Here is a 24729-nt window from a genome sequence, read left to right as displayed (position 1 = left end):
GACAACGTTTTGAAATGCATTGTAAAGGTGAATTTAGCTATTAGGAACTTTTGAAGTAGAAGATGCTGCTTCACAGGTAAATATAAGAATGCTTGATGGGAATAGTGAATAGGCAGGAATTTAGCTGGTAAGTGGGAAGATGGGGGTTGTTTGAGGCTAGCTGTAGGCCTTCACCTACACTTTAGAAGTGTCTCCAGGAAACTAAGGAAATGTCATTAATTAGTATTAGATGAGTTTTAATGATTATCTTGTATTTGTAGGTGCTTGAATTGCTTAAACCTAGCATGATATGGTTCTAGGCATGTCCACTCTAAATGGCATCAAGAATGCTTGGGAAACTTGGTTGATAATGATTACACAGTGCACATTGCAAAATTAAGATATGGCATAAACCGGAAACTGCCCATTTTTGAGGATGCGGGGTTTGGCTCCATATTTTTAATTTTAGTGACTGTGAGATCTGGGATATTTAGATACCACCCAGAAGTTTGATAGTATCTTAAGCGATACTTAAGCCAATTTCATAGCAGCAAACTAGGTCAATCATAATGGCAGCAAGTTGCTAGATTTCAAAACTATACATAAGACCTGGATAAGGCTTTTAGCACATGGTATAAAGTTAGTTTTTTCTCTTCCTTTGCAACTTAAATAGTAGAAGGTTTGGAAAAATGGTAGCTGCTGGGGTCAGGTACACATGACTGAACAGCTTATGTATATTGCCAAGCCTGTTTTCCTGGACCATTCTGATACTGGTAATTCAGTGCAAAGGAAGTGTGCTGTATGGATTAATACAGCACTGCTAACAACAAACAATCCAGGCCTTTCAGGCATAAACTAGAAGATTCTTAGCTGATACCATCCTGCCATTTCGGTCTCACATGAGCACCCTCGTGAATGACCTGCCCTTTAGAGGTTTATTACACATTGCCTTAATCACTATCCTAGAAAAGGTACCACATAGTTTGAAAGAATAATATGCTTCGATTTAAAAAATGAAAAGCAAAAACCACCTAAAATCCTATCATAGCTTTAAAAGTTTTAAAGTTTTCTTGCATCTCTCTTGTTAGACATGCACAACTGTACATATGTAGGTAGATTATCTTAGTTAACATAGGCCTCAAAGCTTAAGTCCTTTGCAAGGAAAATATAAAACGGAACTAATCATGAGTCTATGATAGTCCAGCCTCAAAAGGATTATGCTCCACACTTTGTGGGAAATTACTTGCATCAGACCATTGTATGAATATGTTGTTGAGGTCACAGTCAGAGCATGCTCTTTAATTCTTCCTGCCTTGGGGTTGCCTTAGTTTGGTCTGGAGTCTGTGATAAGGGATTCTTGGAGTGGGTCCCCATGGAAGAGAAAAGCTGGCCAGGAGAAAGTAGAGTTGCAGCTAGGCAGGGAGGCGGTTACATGTGGCTCTAGACCTGTGCAGTGGATAAACCATTAACACCAAGCACATACTTGTCAAGTGTTCTAAGTACCTTATTGTATTAACTCATTCAGTCTTCAGTGAGGAAGTGTGGCAGATTTTATTTTCTCAAAGTGGCCATGGCAATACTCCTGGCCCCACACACTTGTCCAGAGCCTTGCTGCTCGTCTGAAGAAGTGGTCTATTTCCCCTCTCCTTGAGCCAGGCAGGATTTTATGATGGCCTTGACTAGGAGAATACATTGGAAATGATGCTGTGTGACTTCTGAGACTTGCTCACAAAAGGTGAATTGGCTTCTGCTCTTTCTCTTTTGATGCATGTAATAAGGAAGCCCAGGCCACACAGAGAGGCCAGATGTATGAGTTTGGGCTGACAGCCCCAGTAAAGGTCTCAGTCAACAGCCAACATCAACCACCAGGGAAGTGAGTGAGTGGCCCTTCAGATGATTTCAGCTCCTTGTCTTCGAGGCTTCGACCTGAGGCCCCAGCATGAGGAGCAGAGACAAGCCATTGCTGCTGTTCTCTCTCTGTCCGAGTTCCTCATTCACAAATCCATGAGCATGAATTGTTTGACACTATTAAGTTTTGGGGTGGTTTCTTGCACAAGAATAGTAACTGAAACAGGTAAACACCATTACCCTTGCTTTACGCAGGTCAAATAAGTTGCCCACAGCCATTCAGCTGATTAGTAAGTGGTGGGTCCCCAAGTTAGCCAGATAGATTGGCTGCAGAGCCTTCATGTTGCTCTTCCCTGACTGTTCTTGCATTGTCAGCATGAAAATACAGCCTGGCTCTCTGCTGTGAACTGGGAGACTAGGGAAGGGTCCTTTTCATGGCTTTTGTTGGGAGCAAGAATGGTGAGAGCACAGTGATGCTAACAAAGCACAGGCTAGGCGATGCTCAGAAAACCATTCCCACATTTCAGTGTGCTACACAACAAAAGGAATTTTTTGCTCAAACTATGTGTCCATCTTGGCCTCTGGGGCTGTGCTCACTGTTGAGAGGGCTACAATCACCATGGGACTCAGGTGGTGAAGGCACGGTGTTGACACATACTTCTACCATCCGCAAGGCAGGGGTGGAGAAAGTGGTGATCATGTACCGAAACCTAAGCTTCCCCTCCAAAGTGACATGTTACTTTTGCTCACATTCCACGCAAGTCACAGGGCCACCCCTAACTTCACGGGGGTGTGTGCCAGAAAAGAAGACGAAATATTTGGAGGACAGCACTAATGACTCTCAAAATCCATCCTTCAGTCATCAAATATTTGGCTTTCTTTCCTATATAAGAAATATACTCACCCCCTTATCAAGGGTGACAACCTGAGAATTCTGTTCTGTCATTGCCTCAAGCCCAGAGAGAGTTTAGTATCTCTGGGTGATACACCGATGTGGAATTTTGTGTTTCAGGGCCAGAGGTAGCACTTCTTCATGAACTAAGAAAACTCACCTGCTTCCTACCTGTCCAATATATAATAGAGCAGCAATAGAATAACAGCAGCACCACCAACAAAACACATTTGAAAAGGATAGAAGGGGAGACAGAGAGAGAACCCTAGTTATAGCAATTTTGACACCCTGCCAGTCAGTCATTGGAGGACTCCCAAGTCCAGCAGAAAATTGCTCTTCAAGGGTCACAGCAGCTAAGACAACAGTGTGTTGGCAGGAGGTAGGAATGGAAGAGCTGGGGGAATCGGTACCTGAGCACAGGTGAGAAATGTGGACCACTTTGAAGAGGGAGAGCTGGTTTTTAGCAATAAAGCTCCTTTGGCTCATGCCATGGTAACTTTGGTTGCACACAGTGAGTTAACATTTATTGATCATCCTTCCCGAGTGCCAAGGTTTGCTCTAAAATTATAATCAATCTTCACAACTGCCCTGAGGGATCTGTACTGTTGAGCTCATCCACGTTTTATGGATAAGGAAAGTGACATAGAGGGATTATGTTGCATACTCAAGGTCACATAGCTAATAAGTAATAGAAATGGGGTGTTTATTTTCAGGTTCCAGGGTTTTAGAGACTTTGTCTTTTACCCCTTCTCTGTGTTACCTTTCAAAGGAATACATAGAATAAATTATGTGCATGGAAAAAATGAAATTCCATAATTTTCTCTAATTCTACATTTTTAATAAATTTAATAACTTATTTTACTCATCTACTAATTTAATCATAATATAATTTCTGTACTTCAATTTAAAAAATTTGTAATGAACATGCACATGCACGCATCACTCATGCGATTTAGGTTTCTGTGATTTAGTTCTTGTGTGACTTTTTCTGTGGCTACTTACCTGATTTCAGGCCCTACCTAGCCAGTAAATGGATGCCAGCCAATTAATTCGTAGTCCTCTTTGCAACTTGGTGAATTTTTAATAACACTAGGGGGAAAAAGCCATACCTATACATTGTAAGTATATTTTAAAAATTGGCTGTTGCAGAATAGAGTACTTGATTTCTGAGGCTAATATTATAATATATAAAACCACAAGGTGGCAGCACACACGTTTTTATTGTCAGGCAATTTTATGTGTTTCTCAAAGGTTGTAGTATGGAGAAACTATTTTGTGCTAAATTGAAGAGATGGCACGTTCACCCCATAGAGTAAATCCCAGCACAGAAGCCGATAGTTTGCTATAGGTAATTGTGAACAGTTTTAACTTGCTAACAGCATATTACTGTTGTACAGGCCAGTGTAAGCTTGTATACGATATATGTATTTTTTTCTGAACCTTTTCTTTCCTTCCCCTTTAATCCACTATCCTAAGCATATTTGCACAAAGTGAGTCCTTATAAAAGTGAGATTCCTCATACTCTGGAAGGTGGATGACCCCAGATCTGTTTTTATTTGCTTTCGGAATTCAGTAAGAAAATCTACATAAACAAACAGTCATTTGCATAATCACCCGCTCTACCTAACCCTGATTCACCTCAGTTTATTCGAATGCAGGTAAAAGAACCTGCACTGAACACTTTGTTTACACATAATGTCAGCTAACATGTACTGATGACCTACTGTGTGCCTAATACTGGTCTAAGACTATACTCAGTCTCTGTAACAATCCTGAGAAGTACCCACATCCCATTTTATGGTTGAAGAAATGGAGTACAAACAGCCTAAACATTGAAAGAGAAGATGGTCAACTCGTGGCTAATGGAATTGTCTGTCGATTATAATGAACACCACAGTAAAGAGTCCTGTACCAGCAAGGTGATGTTTACATGTGGTTAGCTGACCCCCAGAAACTTGGTGAGCCCCCATTATAATGATCGTCATCCTGTGCAAGAAGTGCCTCCTTAGTTCTTACCAAAAAAGTGGTAACTTCTCTCCATTAAACTTATACTTTATGGGGTTGAGCTCAGGGCTGTGGTTTTAGTGGGAATGCTAGAAATTATGGAGCAGGAGGTTTGAAAGAGGGAGGGCAGGGAAGAAGCTTGGGTGTGTGTTGATCTATTTCAAGGAGTGAGAAGAAAACATAGTTGAAAAGAATGATTCATTATTGGGTAAAGTGGCAGGGTTTCTCTGGCTATGGATCAAGTAACCAGATCAAATTCTATGACCTACTGGCTTGGCATCTTTGCTAAAAAACACTGAATGCAACATGTATTGATCCTATTGTGCTATCCTCTGACCAAACCACATGCTGTTGTATTTGACAGGGGTTAGCAGGGTTGTGTGGCTCTTAGATGACCACAAGGTGAGGCAAGATGCTATTCACCTGGATATGTTCCACAAGCTTCTTTTTGGGAATTTTTTTGTGTGCGTGTGTCAGTTTTAATATCTGAATCCTGTGTGTGTATGTGTGTGTTTGTAGTTTAGCGCTTACTGTGGTCATAGACTAAAACCACAACCCCAGGTGATGACCTTGTGAACATCTTAGTCATACTGTATCACATGATTTGTATTGTCACAGACCTTGGCTTGCATTTCAAAGCAAGCTGTCTTCCATCAGCCTGATGTTAAAATACTCCATGCCTATGGCTCCTTCCTAATTCTGTGACTCACGTTGGGTGGTGGTGGCGGACGGTGGTCTCCCAACTTAGATCCCCAACTAAGGTACGGAATAGAAGAGAAAATGGGGTTGGTGGAACTTAAGTTCTGTTTGGGCAGCAAAGTTTGTGATGACAGCAGAGGGCATGTGGACCATGTGATATGCAATGTCATACATTACCACCCAGCCAGGAGTTGCACACTCAGTTGCTGAGAGGGGCCAGGCAGGCGTCCCTGGTGAAGCCACCCTGGGCCGCAGTAGAGAGCCATGACCAGGGGCAAAGCACAGGCTGCTCCTCAGACTCAGCCCTTCAATGTCACATGGCAGCACTGGTGTTCTTCTTTGTAAGAAAATTCAGATATATAGATTTTTGTGAAAAATCTCCTGATTTTTAAATATTGATGAAAATGTTTTATATGTGCCAAACAAAACATGTCTTGTGTGCTAACATTAATCTACATATAATCCATTCAGAATAACTCAACACACAGATCAGTAGCCCTCCCTCAACTCCCTTTCTTAACATGAAGGCCAGCACATTGTTAACTACAAGAAGGAATTGTTTTGCAGTTTTATTTTGTTCATTCATTCAGTCATTCCTCCAACAAGGCTGTGTTGAGTGCCTTCTTGTGCCAGGCATTATGCTGCCCACTAGAGAATAAAGGTTGTGTGTGTAGGGCAGGAAAAATATCTTTTCCTCATGCATCTGAGGTCCATGGCTGAGGACCCTACAAAATAAGAAAGGCCCCTATTAATGAGAGAAAATCATACAAATTCACCTACTATATGTTTTATGTGACACGGGAGACTTCATAGGAAATGAAGACTTGAAGAAATAGTTAAACCTGAGCGTGGTTTGTAATAGGCTTGATAGAGTGGACAGTTGTGGAGAAAATGATAGAACAAAAAGGACGTGATCTGAGGGGAATACACTAGGGGAAATACAGCAAGGCCTGTTTGTTCAGATTCTTTGTGATCCTTCATCTTCAAAGATAAGGATGTTCCTTTCCTCCAGGTACAGGAAGGGCATCTCTCACCTGAGGGTCTTATGAACTGTTTTGGGAAAAGGTTAAATTTTATAACCTGCTTCAGGGAAGGACAGGGTGAAGGTCAAAGAGACCCTCTGCCTTTCATTATACCAAAGTGACATATTTTGAAGTAGCTTGCCCTGAACCCCATAATATGTACTTGCCCTGACATATATAGGTGTTTTGATTCTCTTGTCTCTAACTGTAAAATTTTAATTCCCAGTGGTCACGAACCACAGTGCTTTAACGTTGAACATGTTATAGAGCTTAACTTGGAATCTGGGAGTAACGGGCTCTTAATAAAGACATTAGTTGATTTACTTACCATTTTGTGTTCACTCAGAAGACATCTACTGTCTCTATTTTGCAGAAAAAGACATAAAGACTTTTTTATTCTGTGGAACAACTGGCTAGAGCAAAGGAAGTAGAGTCAGTCTCAATCTGCCATCCATTCTACGTACCTCTAACATTAAAACCTCATCAGATGGTGTGGTTTTACATGGGACAGTGACAGAAATGTCAGCCCTTCAGACTCATATCTGATTTCCCTCTAGGCACCTCCATGTGTCCTCCGCTGTCATCATGAACTCGCCCAATGCAGGACTTGCACTTTCCCCTCCCCACTGTCTTTTTTATTCCCTGTCTCAGTTGGGGATTGGAATTGGGGAGACCACCTTTCCCCTCCGCCAGCCACAGCGAGGCACAGAATTAGAGAGGAGCACTGGGTAAAGTGAACTTCAAAGCCAAGGTGATGGGTGAAAGCTGGCTTTGCCATGCAGCCTAAGGTCTGAGAAAGACACAGACAGTATGGCCTTTGGCCACACTGACTCCTAGTCACATACAGATCACTCACGTTTTTCAATTTTGCCATTGTGATGATGTATTTGTCAAGGTAGGAGGGTGGAACATGTTTTATTTAGCAGTTGTGTTTGCTTGATTCATAACTTTCAATCATTTAAATATATGGTATGTGGGACTCCATTGGTGGTACTCTTGTCCCAGTCCCCATATGTTAGTTAGGTCAAAGTGATGCTAGCCATGGAGGTGACAATTCCCCACTTGGACCCTGTGGCATGATGGATAGGACACTCATGCTTGTTGTGAGAGATGTCTGAGGCTTTCTTTTTCAAATTCTAAGGGATGACCAGAGAAAAACAAAACCAGACCACAGTAGGAGTAGAATTTCCTGAAGAGCCTCCTGCTCTGCTGCCTTTTAGGTTCGAAGGCTTCCCACGCTCCTCTGCTTAGAGGCAGAAACAAGCAGAGGAGTGAGAATGGCTAGGACGGTTCACAAATGGAACGGGAGACAGTGAAAACGTGTGTGACGTGAGAGAAGTTCTGGGACTTGCTCACTTCTGAGAGAAGAGCAGCAGCCTGCCAAGATGGGGCGCTGGGAGGTGGGACTGGATGTAAAACTCCAGGAGGTACTGGGGAGAAAGGAGTAACACGGGGCAGAGAAAGCGGGTCCAAACAGGATGCTTTTCACCTTTAAGACTTACTTCAGATGCCAGTTTATCTGGGAGGCCTCCCCTGATCCTTCTAAAGCCGGGATGTTTTCCTGCTACTCAGTCCTCATGAAACCTGATACGAGTATATTCCTGTTATTACACTAGAGCAATGTTGTAGAATTATCTTGCTATGTGTCTGAGTCAATCAGGGTTTAACCAGGAAAATAGAAGCCTCTTTACATTTTGGGGCATAAAAGATTTGCTGCTAGGAATGAGGGAAGAACTGGGGGTGGGTAATGAAGGACAGGGAAGCCCAGGAGATGGAAACTGACACTGAAAATCTCATCCTGGAGTGAAGTGCAGGTGGTTCTCAGAAACTTGTAAGGAAGCTGTTTCAAATCTTAAGCATCTCCAAGAAGTCCTCCATCTTGTCCCACATGCAGCAGGGACATAGGTTGGTCCTCCTGAGCTCACCTGGGAGCCACTTGGAGTCTCTCATTTGCTCAAGAGTTTGCAGTTGCCTCTAGAGAATATAGCTTCTCTTTCCCTCTGCCTTCCAGGTCTCAAACAACTTTCTCTATGAGCAGCTCCACATCCCAGGAACAGGAACTGCAGGAGATGTTCTTAAAAGGGATGGTGGTGATGTCCAGTTGACAACAGATAATCCAGCACATATCTCACGATAGCTGTCAAAAGACAAAATTTCAACAAATTTAGTTAAATGATCTAATTGACTTTGTGATTTATTAATCAGGTAGCATCTCATCTAAGAATAGAAGGTTGCTCTATTGGGCATGGTGGAACAGTTGGTTTGTATAAGGTAGCTTGAGCAGGAACAAGGAAACAGCATAATACAAAAAGCAGACATCAGGTTACTTCAGGTTACTTTTCTTGCAAGGGTTAAAGCAGAAGGAGCTTCCTTATCATGTTGGCTAAAACTGGCCTGTTTGGGGACTTGGCTACTATCTTTCTCTCCTGATTTCTCAGAAATAACAACTTTGTTTCAGTTTGGTGCTATGGAACTTTGGCATGAGTGACTCCATTTTTGATAGGTCTGTTGGGGACTAGTGCAGGACTAGTTGGGGGACTCAATACAATAAATGGCCTCCTATAAATTTTATTTAATGTAGATTATGAGCTTTTTACTAGCTGGAGAATGTATCTTCTTCATATTTATGTTCTCACTGCCTAGTGCAGTTGCTGGAAAATAGAGGTGCTCAGTAAGTGTTCATTAAATGGCTGAAAAAGTTAATGAAGAGAGAACAGTATCTCCCTGAAACCAGGTGATTTTGTTTGCATTATAAACAATGCTTAAGTCTCCAGAATAGCCTTGCATTTGGCAATTTATGGTAGAGATAATGGCGATTGAGAATGATTTTTTTTCCAGGCTGAAAAGAACAATCACATTTCTGCATTCTAAAATTCTAGGTAGGAAGGAACTTTTGCAATTTATGGCATTGAAGCTGGTGAAGCATGTTAGCCAGAGAGCCAATCTCTATGGTATTACTTTTAAATTCTTTCCAGTGCCTGGGAACCATGTGCGTGTTAAGTGAGCTGCCACTAGGGGGCACTCTTGCTTGCTGTTGTAGGCCACTGCCTTTTCTAGACAGAATTGACTGTAAGGGAGCCAGAAATGTTACAACTCAAAGTGCTAAACTGTCCCTCAAGTTATACCTATAACATTGATATTAATTGACATAAGATTCACACATCGCTTCAAACAAGCACTAAAGCAAATATAAAAATCAAAGTACAAATTATAGCCTAATGTCGTTGTCTATAATGCTTTGACTGTCTGAGTTAAAGTACAACTGGCACTAGACTCTTGCTCTAAGTGACCCCAGGGGATATTCTCCCCAGTTACCCTGTCCCTGTTTCCCACGTAAGGTGGAGTGATTCAGAAGCTTCCTCTCTTACTTCTGCAATCTACAGGGAATCACTTTTCTATGGGGGAGAACCCCCAGCAGGTGAGTAGGCTCTTGAACTAGCTCCAATTAGGGCTAAGAAAGAGCTGATCATGTCAAATAGAGCAAACTTGCGACAGCATGACAAAAATCCTTCTTAAGATCTGCAAATTCCTTTCTAACCAAATGAAGGTCTTCCCTATAACTTCTTACACTTAAAAAAAAATTATAAAAGAAATACATGCTCATTGTGTAAAACCTAGAAAATAAAGATAGGCAAAGAAAAAAAAAAAAAAGAAAAGCATAATCTCAGCCCTATTAACCAATAAATATTTTAGTAAATGTTTGTCCTTTATGATTTATTTATTTATACACGTGATTAACTTGGTACGCTCTTAATGTACACTCTATGTTCCAGGCATCGTGCTAGGTTTTGCGTTTGCAAAGAAGAGCAAGGTAGTCTTTCTCTACGAGACAGCTTCTCTGTCTGTCTGTCTGTCTGTATGTCTCTCTATATATGAGGGTAGCTCAAAAAGTTTATGAGAAGATTGGTATTATCTTTTAATTTTATTTTTCCATGAACTTTGTGAAGTGCCCTTATATAGGTGTGTGTGTGTATATAAGTATACACGTTTTAGAAAAAGAGTATCATATTTTACACATTGTTTTGTATCTTGCTTTTTTTCTCTTACTGATATACTAATAACATTTTTCCATGTCACCGAATATTTTTCAAAGGCATTATTTTAAATTTATATTTTATTTTCTAGATATACTATAGTTTATTCCCTAATTTTTCCATTCTTAAAAATGTAAGTTGTATCTACTTTTTTCCACAAAAAATAATGACTCAATGAATAATGTTGTAGTCAGATCTTTGCTCACAATCACAATTATATTCCTACTCTAAATTCCCAAAGGTGGGGCTGATGGATTTGATGGATTAAACGACCTGCAAAATTTTAAGGCTTTGATAGTTATGGCTCAATTTCTTCCATCAGGGCTACATCATTTTTTGTTTCTATTCTCTCACTTTGAATCCTCACCAACACGATTTTCATTTAAATATAATTTTCATTCCATAGGTAAAGATATTATTTCATTGTTTAAATTTATGTTGTTTATATTCCTTTGATTACTAATGAGGTTGAACATATTTTCTTACATTCTTAATCATTTTTCTTATTTTTTGAATTGCTTGCTGATTTCTTCAATCTAGTTTCTTATTGGGCATTGTTTTTTCTTATTGATATGTAGGGATTCTTTTCATATTTAAGTTATTAACCTCTGCAATATGTTTTTAGTTTATTTGTCTTTTGTATTTTACTGTTTTGTCATATAGAATTTAACCTTTCTTTGATTAAGTTTTTGTCCTTTAAAGTTTCTAATTTTAGATCCTCTATTGCACGTCATTTAGCAAGAGGTAGACACAGGATGAGAATTTTTATGGTTCATTACAAATTATTCTCCAAAATTAGCTCTCCTTCGTATCTTTGGTTTAGAATTTCTCTAAAGAATCTTTGACTATGGAATAGGGAAATTACTTATTAAATCCTTCAACTCCTATTGAGAAACCTTAGCAAAGGTTTTTAATTGGGAGAGAGGGCTGCCCTCAGGGCCATTTTGAAACATATGGAGGCATTTTTGGTAATCATATGACTGGGAGAATCTACTGGTACTTAGTGGGTGGGGTCCAGGAATACTAATAGTAGTTCCTGTTGAGAAATACTGAATTAGACTATCATCCAAGGGCATCTTAAAATATATATTATTTCTTGAAAACGTAATACCAAAATATGTTTCCAGTTGACATATGGTAGTATTTTTTTTTTCCATACTGTATTCATTTATCCAAACTTAATGGATTGGAACACATCAAGCCTTTGCTTTAGTAACAGATAACATAGGCTTGGGTTGAGTATAGGCACGAGACAGATAGTCAGCTTGTGACTGGTTATCAATTTGACTTATCAAGTAAATTAAATTACTAATTTGCTCGGAAGGAGTTGCAGAGGGAGTTGAAATGAATTCATTGGATTTGTCAGCTGAGAGTAGTTGCAGTCTTAGTGATGCTCCAAAAAAATTCTACTGGGGACACATCTCTTTCCTATTCTCATCATGCTTTCCATTCTACATTCTCTAGTAAAGATTGTGACCTCAGGGTTGCCAATGCAACTGCTTTTGCTCAATATTTCTTCTAATTGCTCTGGGTGCTGTTTGTTTGTTCCGATGCAAATATAGAGGGCAGGAAATAACCAAGTCTGTTTTTATCTTTGAGTGTATTGTTCCCTGGAAATATAATTACTTTGTTCTTTTGAAATTGCCTTTGATCAAACAACAAATTGGTATAAACCAGAGGTTTTCTTTTGTTGCCTATAGATGGCAGTGATTATTAACTTGTCATTCTAAATATAAGCTGTTGGTTTCACCCAGGAGTTCTAAAGTGTTATATTAATGGCAGTGTTTATTGTGTTCTAATAAAAATTAGTAAGATTCACATGCCACCTTTGGAAGAGAAAGCTGAATTTATATGCTTAACACTATGTCATTTAAAATATTAGTTAACCAGACATGAAACACAAAAACCTTATTAAATTAAAATACTTCATCTGATTATGCAAAATATTGAATAGTGACAAAAGAGTTTAAGAGCAGGATTTGATTATTGTGGCCAAACTCAATGTCTCTAGGAAAAATGTATTCTAAAATGTACTTAAAGTATGATAAATTTTGTGCTCTATATTTTAGCTCCAGAACAGGATGTAGCAGTAATGGTTGATTGTTCTTTGTAGACACTGAAGATTCCAGAATGCGGACAACAAACAATGCTGTCCAAATGGAAGGAGTCATCAGAAAGTTAATGGAAATCAAACTACGAACATCATCTTTCCCTTATGTTAGCTCTTGGATGATGTATGGAATTTTAAAGTCATGAAGAAGATATAGTAGAACTGCAGAAGACTGGGAAGAGCCACTAAATGACCAAGGGACATGAATAGGAATTTTGTGAGGGCAGGTTCAAAAGATGAGTCTTCATCAAAGCAATAAAGGAGAAGTGGGAACGTGATCAGAATCAATTTGTCGTGGTCATTAGGCACTGCTTTACCTTTGAAAGGGGTTGATATAGTTTGGATGTGTTGTCCCTCCAAAGCCCATGTTGAAATCTGATCCCCAATGTGGCAGTGTTAGGTGTTTGGGTCATGGGTTTGGGATCCCTCATGAACAGATCAATACCTTCTCTGGGGGGTGGGGGTAGGGAGTGAGTTCTCACTCTGTTAGTTCCCTGGAGAGCTGATTGTTAAAAAGAACCTGGAACCTCCCCACCCCCTTCCTCTTACCACGTGATCTGCTTGCACCCACTGGCTGCCCTGCTGTTTTCTGCCATGAGTAGAAGCAACCTGAGGCCCATGCCAGATGCAGCTGTCCCAGAATCATGAGCCAAGTAAACCTCTTTTCTTGATAAATTACCAGTTTCAGGTATTCTGTTATAGCAACATAAAATCGATCTAATATGGGGGTTAATGGGGGATATATGAAGAGAAGTATTGCTTTCAGATGTACTCATTCATGGGATCTGCATACCAAGAGTGTGCAGAAGAAATGCTTAACATCACCAATCATCAGGGAGATAAAAATCAAAGCCATAATGAGATATCACCTCACCCCACTTAGCATAGCTATTTTCAAAAAGAAAAAGTCACGAATGCTGAGGATGTGGTGGAAGGGGAACTGTATGGCACTGTTGGTGGGACTGTAAATTAGCACAGCCATTATGGAAAACAGTATGGGGTTCCTCAAGAAACTAAAAACAGGACTACCTTATGATCCAGCAATGCCATTAGTAGGTATATATCCAGATGAAATGAAATCTGTATGTCAAAGAGATATCCGGACACCAATGTTTTTTGCAGCGCTATTAATGACAGGCAAAATAAGGCTCAACCTGAATTCCCATCTGCAGATGAATGGATAAAGAAAATGTGGAGATATATATATATATATATATATATATATATATATATGTATGTATATATATAATGAAATACTATTTAGCCATAAAACAGAATGAAATCCTGTCATTTGCAGCAACACGAGTGGACCTGGAGGACATTATGTTAAGTACAATAAGCCAGGTACAGAAAGGCAAACATCACATGATCTTACTCATAGGTGGAATCTAAAAAAGTTGATTTTATAGAAGTAGAGAGTATAATAGTGGTTAACAGAGGCTGGGTAGGGTACAGGAGAGTAGGGAACCAGCAGAGGTTGGTCAATAAGTAGAAAGTTATACCTGGACAAGAAGAATAAATTCCAGTGCCCTATTACACAGTAGGGTAACTATAGCTAATAACAAAGTAGTGTATATTTCAAGATAGCTACAAGAGAAGATTTTGAATGTTATCACCACAAAGAAATGCTCAATGTTTAAAGTGATGGATATGGTATTATTCTGATTTGATTATTAAATCAATGTATAAATGCATTGAAACATCACACTGTACACCATAAATATGTACAATTATTATGCATCAATTATAAATTTTAAAACAATTTTAAAGGAGAAAAAACCTGCATGTCTGTTGAAGTGGTTGTACCCAAATATGTGTTTACTAATAAGTTTCAAAAGGGAAAAAATGGAAGTTTTGAAGATACATCCCTGGTCTTCTAGGCTGAAGGAAGTGAATGCAGGTAGCTCCACCTTTCAAACCTCTCTGGGTTGTGAGATGGAACAACTTCAAGTCAAACTCAGTGCCACTGCTTATGTCTCTATTTTCATCAGAATTACAAATCAGTTTGGAAAGGTAAATTTAAAGCATTGTACTACCATGAATTTAGACAATTAACAGATATGTTGGATGGTCTTATGGGAGGTGTCCAGAGGAGGCTTGTTAGTGTTGTCAGAGGAGATTTATACATTAGATGTGGTCAGATTAGGTTTGTGATTCTATGAGCTTTTTTGAAATCAGGGCTAAGAGATGAAAATGAGAATCAAGATTATGAGTAGAATGAACATGAATATAAAATGTTTTGACTTAGCAATAGACAATGGAGCTGCCAACCTTATTTCCCTCTCTCCAAGTTGAAATTTCCTCAATTAATTATTTATTCAGTATATATTTACAAAGATCCTGCTTTGAGCCTGAATTCCAAGCCAACTCTCAATTTAGGTCTCTCAATTACAGGTCTCTCAATACATGTTTTCGTGCATAAATTACGATAACTAAGAGTAAGATAAAGAAGGTCAAGTTATAGTTTCCGTCCTCAGGTGGGCAGAAAGAAATAATGAAGAAAAGAGGAACACAGCTGAAGAGCTGGGATATAGATCTACTAAAGAAATAACCACAATACAGCATGCTATAAAATTTCCTAAGTGCTGCTTTAACATTATTCCATAAATTTTCAAATGCTGTGCTTTCATTTTCATCTGTTCAAAATATTTTCCAATTCCCCATTTAATTTCTTTCACTTGTGGGTTTCTTAGAACTGTGTTAGTTTTCAAGTATTTGAGAATTTTCCCAATGTCTTTCTGTTGTTGATTTCCAATTTTAATTCCATTGTGGTCAAAAAGTATACATTATATGATTTGAATCTTTAAATTTATTGAGTTTTTTAAAAAATTACTTCAGAGAATGGGACTCTTTGGAACTTTGTAGTCACTTAGTATATTGTCAGATTAAGTAACACTAGCTGCTAGTCCCTGTATCAGACAACCCACAAATCTCAGTGGCTTAACATAATAAATGACTTTATAGTTTTCGTAGCCTAAAGAGCGTTTGGTGGGCAACATTTCCTGTGATGATTCAGGACCCAGTCTCCCTCGTTTAGCAGTCCCATCACCCTCTAGGTTCTCCTCAAATTTCTACCCTGGAACCTTCGCATTCAGCTGCCTCATAAGTGAAGAGAATGAAAGATAATGCAAGAAGTTCTAGAATCAATCCTGGAAGTACTTTAAATCATTTCTGCTCACTTTCCATTAGCTGGAATCCAATCACATGGCCCAATTAACTGTAAAGGGGGCAGAAAGTGTTGTTTAGGGGGTGTTCTCGAGAAGAGGAGACATTTATTTGGAACTATGCTTCCTTAGATGAGGACATATATTCTTGAATTCTTAAACTTTCTGAAGTTATTGGTTACTATCATCTCTAAACTAAACACCTCAAGCTTTCTTCCTGTAAAACTGCATAAAATTGCAATAAGGTCCCTATAGGCTTCCTGCTAGTCACCTGTCACTCAATATCTTCCTGGCTTTTGATGTTTCCTCTCTCCTACTGCAGGTCGTCCCAGTTCACTATCAACATGAACACAGCTCTCTTTCTTCATTCTCTAACCACACTGACACAAGATAGACAATTGGTTATAGTGATTAGAAGCAAAGATTTATTGAAGACCTCAATGGACAATCAAGAGGGAAATCCAACGTGGAAAAGATACTTGACATTGCTGTTTCAAAGCTCTAGCAACTAAACTCTACCCTAGAAGTGTCTCACTCATCATTTCTCTCCAGATCTTGGATCTGACCTATTGGCATGGTGAATCTGGAGAACATTCTAAGGCTATTTCTCATCTCCCAATTTCTTCTTTCTCCTCTTCCAAAGCCCTTCCCTAAACAAACAAACCAAAAAAATAAAAACTGTTTCTCAGCTGTCAGAATAAATCAGCAAGATTCTCACTGAAGAAAATGACACCTATTAGCCAATCAACCAACTGACCAAACAAAAGCAATAGGAAACAGCTTCTCAGCCAAAGAAAAACATCTTTTACCTAATTATGTTGAACAATTCCAACCCCTTTAAGACTTAACACTTCCCATACAAAGTTGTCTCTTGTCCTTGCTTTGCCCATCTAAAATCCTTTAAATATTTTCCTCAAATAACAATTTTCTCCTAAAGTGCTCTCCTATTTCCTAGAAAAACTACTTTTTTTGGTCCTTTGTCTTTTCATCTGATTTGCTGTGGCATTTTTTTCCCCGTACACCCAATGGTATATTCTAACAAGGTTTTTGTAACTTTAAGAAGTTGTTTAAAAAGTGAAAGGAAATCTGAGCTCTGAATCATTAGAAAAATAGAGCAGATATTTTCAACCTTGTCTTCACATTAGGATCACCTGGGGAGCTTCTAAAAATCTTGATCCTCAGACCACACTCCGGACCAATTAGATTAGAATGAGGGAGAATAGGGGAGCTAGAGACCAGTGTGCTTTTGAAAGTTCTTCATGTGCTTCCAATGTACAGTTGAGACTGAATGCTACTGGATTAGAGAGAGATGCATCATCAATTGCAAGGAGTCCACTTTTAGATGATGGCTAAACTGCAACAAGATATATGTGTTTTCAAAAGTAGAAGGATAAATGTACCTTTAGAGCTACTTCTCTTGGGAGATAGCTTCTGATTCCCTTGGATTATCACTGTTTGAAGACACTGACACTGGGACATAATGTATTGGCTTCCAGATGGAATTAGATTGCTGCTTTTTCTGCAAGCAGTAGTATCAACCATGGTAATAACTTGGCTGTCAAATTTGCACATTTCAAACCTTGGAATAATTTCCATTACTAGTTGAATTTTATCTAGGGGTAATTAAAACATTATGCAGTAAATATAATTTAAAGTAAAGACAATTTTATCAAATATCCCATGGCCAAGGTTATTAGACAGCTGGTAAAGCTTTTAGAATCAGTGACATGAAGGAAATTCAAGAATGATTAAATAACTTCACAGATATCCTAAACTCTCAGGCCACCTTATAACTCCCTGTGGTATTAATAAATTAATTTCAACATTAATTTTCTGGGCCCAGAGTTATCTGCCCAAAATAGTGAAAATTATCTGAACTCCACTTTTTCCACAATTCAGTAGATGTTTACAAAGGAATTGGGTAATTTTGTTCAGATATGATATTGTCAAGCTACATGACTACACCAGTTGTGGAGTAAGGCAAATCATAACTAAAGCCAAAATGTTTCATTATTTTAGGTATACTAAGTTTCCATTTATATCATCAGGGCTAGGGCTCACAGACCCTGCAAACCCATTGTACAGACTGGGTCACCAGACCCCTCACATTCCAGGCTGGGTCACCAGATCCATTACATGCAGATCCACGCTAGGTAATTGGGAAAGATCCTGGGAGCCATTGGCAGATGACATGAGCCCAGTTATCAGCAATGGCAGCAGCAGCTTACAGGTCCAGTGGTAGCGCAGCCTCGTGGAGAGTCCTGGGGGCCCTGACAGCAACAGCTTGCAGCAACAGCTTGCAGCAGCAGCAGCAGTGGCCTCCCCATGGCTCCCCTGGGGGCATCCCAGGGATGGGGGGCCCTGTGGATCAGAGTCACTCATCCTTTATACTTAAGTCCATAACCCAGGACATATGGGTGCACATGTGCAATTACATTAGACGATAACCAAGCAACACCTGGGCGCATGTGCATATTTACATCAAATGCTCGGCAAGATTCTGAACATCTGAGGGGCCCTGACCATTTTCCTATATTTTCCCAACAGATATGTACAGAGTATTGCCTCCAGTATTACTTTCTGGTCCCACTAATCAGTAATTGATTGAGTGGCTGCCTTCCTTCTATTGTGGTTCCTGTTTTTATCATTCTGTATATATCTAAAGTGTGGATACATTTTAGTCTTCCAAATCAGAAACTTCCAAGTCATCTTTGACTTTTTATTCTGCTCCAACCCCAAACTCCAGGGCCATAAAAATAAATTATTCCTCACTTTGGAATACCTTTCAGATTGTTGCATCCTCTATGTTTTAACTGCCACTTTTTGCCAAGTGGCCTTTACTACTGAACTTCCTATCTGGTGTCTCAGCTTTTATCAATCTTTCTTTTTTTGGTTGACCCTGCTCTTCTATGAATTTTATCTTCTTGTTTATCACTTTCAGTAACACAACAAATTCTGAACTCCTTAGCCTTCTTAAGTCCTTTTATAAGCAGGATCTTCTCTGACTCTCCAGCCTATCTCCTCTTATTTCAACACCCACCTGTGCTGACAACGTAGATTTTTCCATTGGTAAGTCTTAAAAGAAATTTAAAAAAGGGGATGGTGATGCAACACCAGGTGATCAGGTCTTTTTATTTTTTAATCTGCTCTTCCCAGTTCTTTGGAACTAGATGAGTGGACAGTGTCTTAGTCTGTTTGGGCTGCTATAACAGAATACCATAGACTGGGAGGCTTTTAGGCAGAAATTTGTTTCTCACAATTCTGGAGGCTGGGAAGTCCAAGATCAAGGTGCTGTCAGATTTGATGTTTGGACAAGGCCTGCTTCCTGGTTCACAGACCCAGCTGTGTCCTCACATGGTGGAAGGAGGAGAACTCTGGTCTCTTCAGTGCCTTATCAGGGCACTAATCCCATTCGTGAGGGCTGCACCTTCATGATCTAATCACCTCCCAAAGGCCACACCTTCTAATACATATTAGGGATTAGGTTTTGACATACGCATTTTGGGGGAACACATATATTTAGACCAAATCAGACAGTGATCCAAGGATGTCTAAACCACAGACCCCAGCCATGGCCTACAGCTTGGCTGAGTCAATTATACTTACTCTTCAGGGAGTCTGAACTAAGTAACACATGAGGCCTGGTCGGTCAATGGTAGTAGCTGAAGGATGCAAAAGAAAAAAAAAAGTATGACTTTATTAGCATTTTCTCATTTTGATTATTTTATTTCATCCACTACCTCCACCTTCTCATCCTATGTTTTTAAAGCGAATCCCAGACATCGTATTATTTCATCTCTAAATACTCCATTATGTACCTCTAACAGATACAGGTTTTTTTTTTAATAAAACATTTTTACGGAATTAATAGAAATTCTTAAATATCATCTAATGCCCAGTCCATATTCAAGTTTCTCCAGTTGTCTTATTTATTTATTTATTTATTAAAAAATATTTGTTTTATGTATTTGTTTCATGCATTTTTTAATTTTTATTTTTTTAACTTTATTTTATCAATATGTCCAGTTGTCTTAAAGATGACTTTCTACAGTCATTTTGAGCAGTTTGAGTCAGAGTCCAAACACCACCTTCATATCACATTTAGTTATTCTGCAGCAGCCCCACCCACTACAGTGTTTATCCTCTAGAATTTCCCACATTCTGGATTTGGCTGATGGCTTCTTTAACCTTTTAAAGGTTAACCTTTTTCTTAAACTGAGAGTTGGAGGCTTGTTTAGATATTGAGGTATAATTTCTTAGGCAAGATTGTGTTATAGCTACCATTGTATACCTTTTATTGCATCACATTATGAAGCACATAATGTCTGGTTGTCTCGCTTTTAGAATGTAGTGGCACACTGAAGATGGCCACATATTCTTTGTCATACCTCCCATGGAGAGGTGGAGGCTCTTTCTCCTTCGTTCAGTCTAGGTTGACTCTTGTGCCCTGCTTGGGCAATAGAATGCTGCACTCCATGTATGGGCCCAGGCTCCAGGAAAGCTGGCAAAAGCTACGTTTTGAGAAGCTTGCTTCTGTCTCTAGCTCCTCCATCCTCTTTTCTCCCTCCCACTGTAGGAAACATTTTAATTAATTTTTGGTTTATCTTTTTTTTTTTTTCCTTTTTTGTCTTTTTTCGTGACCGGCAACGGGATTGCAACCCTCGGTGTCGCGCCCGCACCGCGCTCAACCAGTGAGCGGACTGGTCACTAAATGGGATCCGAACCCTCAGTGGGAGCGCTCCCAAGTGCCGCACTCTACCCAATTTTTGGTTTATCTTTATAAAAATATAAATAAATATGTACGAGTATTTATATATATTCCTAGTTATTTTTTTTTACATACACAAAAAGGCAAAATACTATAAGTAGTATATTGCTTTTTTTTTTTTTGTCTTTTTCGTGACTGGTAAGGGAATCGCAACCCTGCACCGGCCATTCCTATATAGGATCCGAACCCGCGGCGGGAGCGTCGCTGCACTCCCAGAGCGGCACTCTCCCGAGTGCGCCACGGGGCTGGCCCTGTATATTGCTTTTTTTCACTGTACAATATAACCTAGAGATCATTCCATATCAGTATATACTGTTCTTGTTAATTTTTAAAACTACACAGTCCTCCATCATATAGATGTATGATAGTCTATTCAATCAGTCCTCTTTGGATGGAAGTTGGGTTGTTTTCAGCTTTGTGTTTCTACAAATGATGCTACAATAGTAACCTTATGTAGATACTGTTTGGTGTTTTTGCCAGCATGTCTTTGAGCTAGATTTCTAGGAGTGAGGTTGATGGGTAAAAGGGTACATGCATATGTAACTCTTCTATGTGTGGTCAGCTGAAATTGAGGGTAGCAAAGGAGGTCTGTAAGGTTGAGAAGGTAGTAGAAGCACTGAGGAAATTTGAGACACAGAGGGAGCAATGAGATGGTCCCTCAGAGAGCCACAGTGACAGCAGACAGCTCCTAGAGCCACCCCAGCGCCCTGTGTAGGATTCCAATTTTAGGTCCAGTACATCTGTCCTTAAAAAATATTTTCTTGAGGTAACTTGAATGCGTTTCTGATCCTTGGAACCAAAAGAGTCTAACTAGAATGTTTAGAGAGTGGAACTATATTGAAAGGGTTCTGCCATTACTATTTTTATAAATTTCATTCAATCTTCAATATTTTATTACAGAATTTTTCAAATAGAAAAGTCAAAAGAAGAGTGCAACAAACATCTCTATGTCCAGCATCCAAATTCAAAATTCTGTGTTAATATTTTTTCATATACACTTTTTTCTGTAGGATAATTTGAAACTAAGTTTAAGATATCATGATACGTCAGTCCCTAAATACTTCAGTATGCATCTCCTAAGAGTAAGGACTAGTCCCTAAATAACCACAACACTATTATCAGAATTAAGAAAACTAATGATGGGCCGGCCCGGTGGCGCACTGCTACAGTGTGCTGCTTGGGAGAGCGGCGGCGCTTCCGCTGAGGGTTCAGATCCCACATACAGACTGGTTCCCGCTCACTGGCTGAGCGAGGCGCGGGAGCAACGCCGAGGGTTGCGATCCCGTTGCTGGTCCCGGTCCGGTACGGGCGCGACACTGAGGGTTGCAATCTGTTGCTGGACACGAAAAAAGACAAAAAGGAAAAAAAAAAAGAAAACTAGTGATAATTTCTTAATATCATCTAATATTTCATTCATATTCAAATTTTCCCATTATTTCTAGAATGATTTTATAGTTGTTTTTTTTTAGGGCATATCCAACCAAGTTACATGCAGATGCATGTATTTATTTAATAATATAGAAGTGTATTATGATGAACTCTTGAAAACAAAAGTGTTCTTAACTACCTGATCTAGAAAATTCAAAACTGTCATAAGAGATGCAGAAAAGAGATAAAGTAAAGAAATAAACATAGATCATAATAAAAAATGAGTTTTGAGCTTGATTTCAATCTCCCATAACAAAGTCTGTCAAAGAAAATGAATGGTAGTTACATATTCAACAAATTACACAATATATATAAAGATTATTATACTCTAAAAGAATTATGTACAGTTAATGTTTCATTAAAATATTTACATCAATGTGCTTTGTAAACTGATTAATAGTCTTTTATTTTTTTTTTTCATTCTTTAAAAAGATTAACAAAGTTTGCAAACTTTCATCTAGACTGACCAAGAAAAAAAAGACAGAAGACAGAAATCACTAAAATCAGAAATACAGCACGGGCATGGCAGAGCAGTAGCTTCTTCTATTACTCTGGAGTGGGCTTTGGGGAGAGAGATTTCCTCTTCTTTTTCTGGTCTTCTCTGGTGACTCTCCTTCTGTCACTGCAACTGGGTGGGCCACCTGCACGGTAGCTGTGACTACTGCTGTGGCATCGAGCTTCTTTTGAGGCAGCCATGGCTGTGGTGGGCCGCCTGTGAGGAAGTGGTGTTTTTGGCATGCTCCTTGCCTGCTTCCCGGTGGGAGATGCTACCCCCAGCTCCGGCCTAGGACCCTGGGCAGGTTCCATTTCTTGCCTACATCCAGGCGGAGGAGGCTGGCTCTCGGCTCCTGCCTTAGGACCCCAGGTGTGCTCTCATGTTGCCTATTTTAAAAAAGAACATTATTCTTCAGGACATGAATTACATTTTTCACTTGTTTTTAGAAGCATCAAGTGCAAAATATTCACTTTTTTTCTGTACTCCCATATTCAATATTCAGAATGCCCACTCGTGTATTTATAGTGAAGTTCACATTATTTTTTTAAACTGCCATCAGATTTTTAGTTAAAAATTTGAGTCCTATAAATTTTGTCATTATGTGGAATATAGTTTCTGCTCTCTGATCTGGCTAACCTCTTCAAGTGTTGGGCCAAAATGAATAGAATGACCATGTAATTTGTCTTCCAAACTGGGACTCTTTCAAAGCGAAACGGGCACTATTAATATTTATCTCAGGATAATGGGCATAAACCACGCATGTCCAGGGCAAACTGAGATCTATAATCGCCACACAGATGAGGAGCTGCATGCTGAGGATATCTCTAGACACTCCTTCCAGTGCCTGCATTCGGTACTGCTGAGAAAGATGGGGTTTCAGACCTTTTCTGTCTCTTTTTATGATGTACGTATTCTTCCTTCTCAGCAGTCTGATTCTTGTCTAGCTAGGTGAAATTCGCATTGCACTAGTCAAGAATCTTCTGTTTGTCATCATTGTTGATTTTGTCCTGATGCTTTTCAACTTCCATTTTAGCCTCCATGATGCATGCATAGGGCCTGAGTGAATTCTTGGAAATCAACTTGTCTCTCTGATTCTCACCTTCAGCTCTGTACTTTTCCACTTCCTTGACTATACACTCAATATCCTCCTTGCCCAAATGACCATTTTCAGAATCTTGTCCTTTTTTTCTGTACTCTTGCATTCAGCAGACATACTGAGAATGCTGAAGCCATCTATGTCAAATGTTCCCTCAATCTGAGAAATGTCTTTGAGCTCGAACTTGCCTAACGTATTGTTATTCTTGGTTACTGCACTGTCAACTTCATAGACCTGAATGAGCACACCAGGCTGGTTGTCAAAGTATAAAATGACAGTTTGTGCCTAGCTGGTATAATGATGGTACCAGTAGTTATAATACCAAGGAATAGCGAGAGCTGCAAAGAGCAGCAAACCCTTAAAATAGTCAGATTTTTCTCCAGCTAAGGTGGCTACCTGAACATCTGTAGCCATAAGCAACAGCTCTATCAGTGTCGATGCTATAGTTTAAATCCTTACCATTACTATTAGAGTGTATATGAAAAAATATTAACACAGAATTTTGAATTTGGATGCTGGACATAGAGAGGTTTGTTGCACTCTTCTTTTGACTTTTCTATTTGAAAAATTTTGTAATGAAATATTGAAGATTGAATGAAATTTATAAAAATAGTAATGGCAAGGATTGAAGGAGCTTCTAAATCTTGTGAATATGGGCAGAGCTACCAACCAGCATGGTCATGGACCTATGATTTGTCTTTACTGACATCGTGAAGGGCTTTCTCCATAGGGTACATCATGCCACAAAACATGTCAGCATTCTGTTATCAAAATGGACATGGGTAAGGGACATGTAGAGGAAATTAATCTAGACTTTGTTCTGGATACTGAAAGAATATGTGTTAGCATGTTCATAAGCATCAGAGAAGTGTCAGATAGACTTCTCATTCTCACTAATGTCCTTCTTATTTTTCTCTTGACCTTGATATTAAAATAGTTGACCTTTGGCTGAAAAAGTTTTCTCCACCCAAGCAGATGTCCCTAGTTGAAGATTAGACATCAAGATTCCATCTTCAAAAGTGAGGATAGATAAATCAAAAGTGGTACCTCCTGTGTCAAAGATCAACACATTTTGTTTGACAGTAACTGTCCAAGCCATAAGCAGCAGCAGTGGCAGTTGGCTCATGGACAATAAAGTGACCAATAATGTTTCTAGCATTGCTTGTGCCCTAGCACCAATACTCTTTAA

General features: G+C 39.3%; 1 pseudogene; it reads right to left on the bottom strand.

Moving 5' to 3' along the window:
- Positions 1-23268: 23268 nt before the first annotated feature.
- Positions 23269-24277, bottom strand: LOC103588243 (annotated as a pseudogene).
- Between the last annotated feature and the right edge of the window lie 452 nt (positions 24278-24729).

The sequence above is a fragment of the Galeopterus variegatus genome, unplaced genomic scaffold (assembly GCF_000696425.1).
Source record: "Galeopterus variegatus unplaced genomic scaffold, G_variegatus-3.0.2 Scaffold538, whole genome shotgun sequence".
Taxonomy (NCBI): Eukaryota; Metazoa; Chordata; class Mammalia; order Dermoptera; family Cynocephalidae; genus Galeopterus; species Galeopterus variegatus.
The sequence above is the reverse complement of the archived record's forward strand: the minus strand, read 5'-3'. Positions and strand labels throughout refer to the sequence as shown.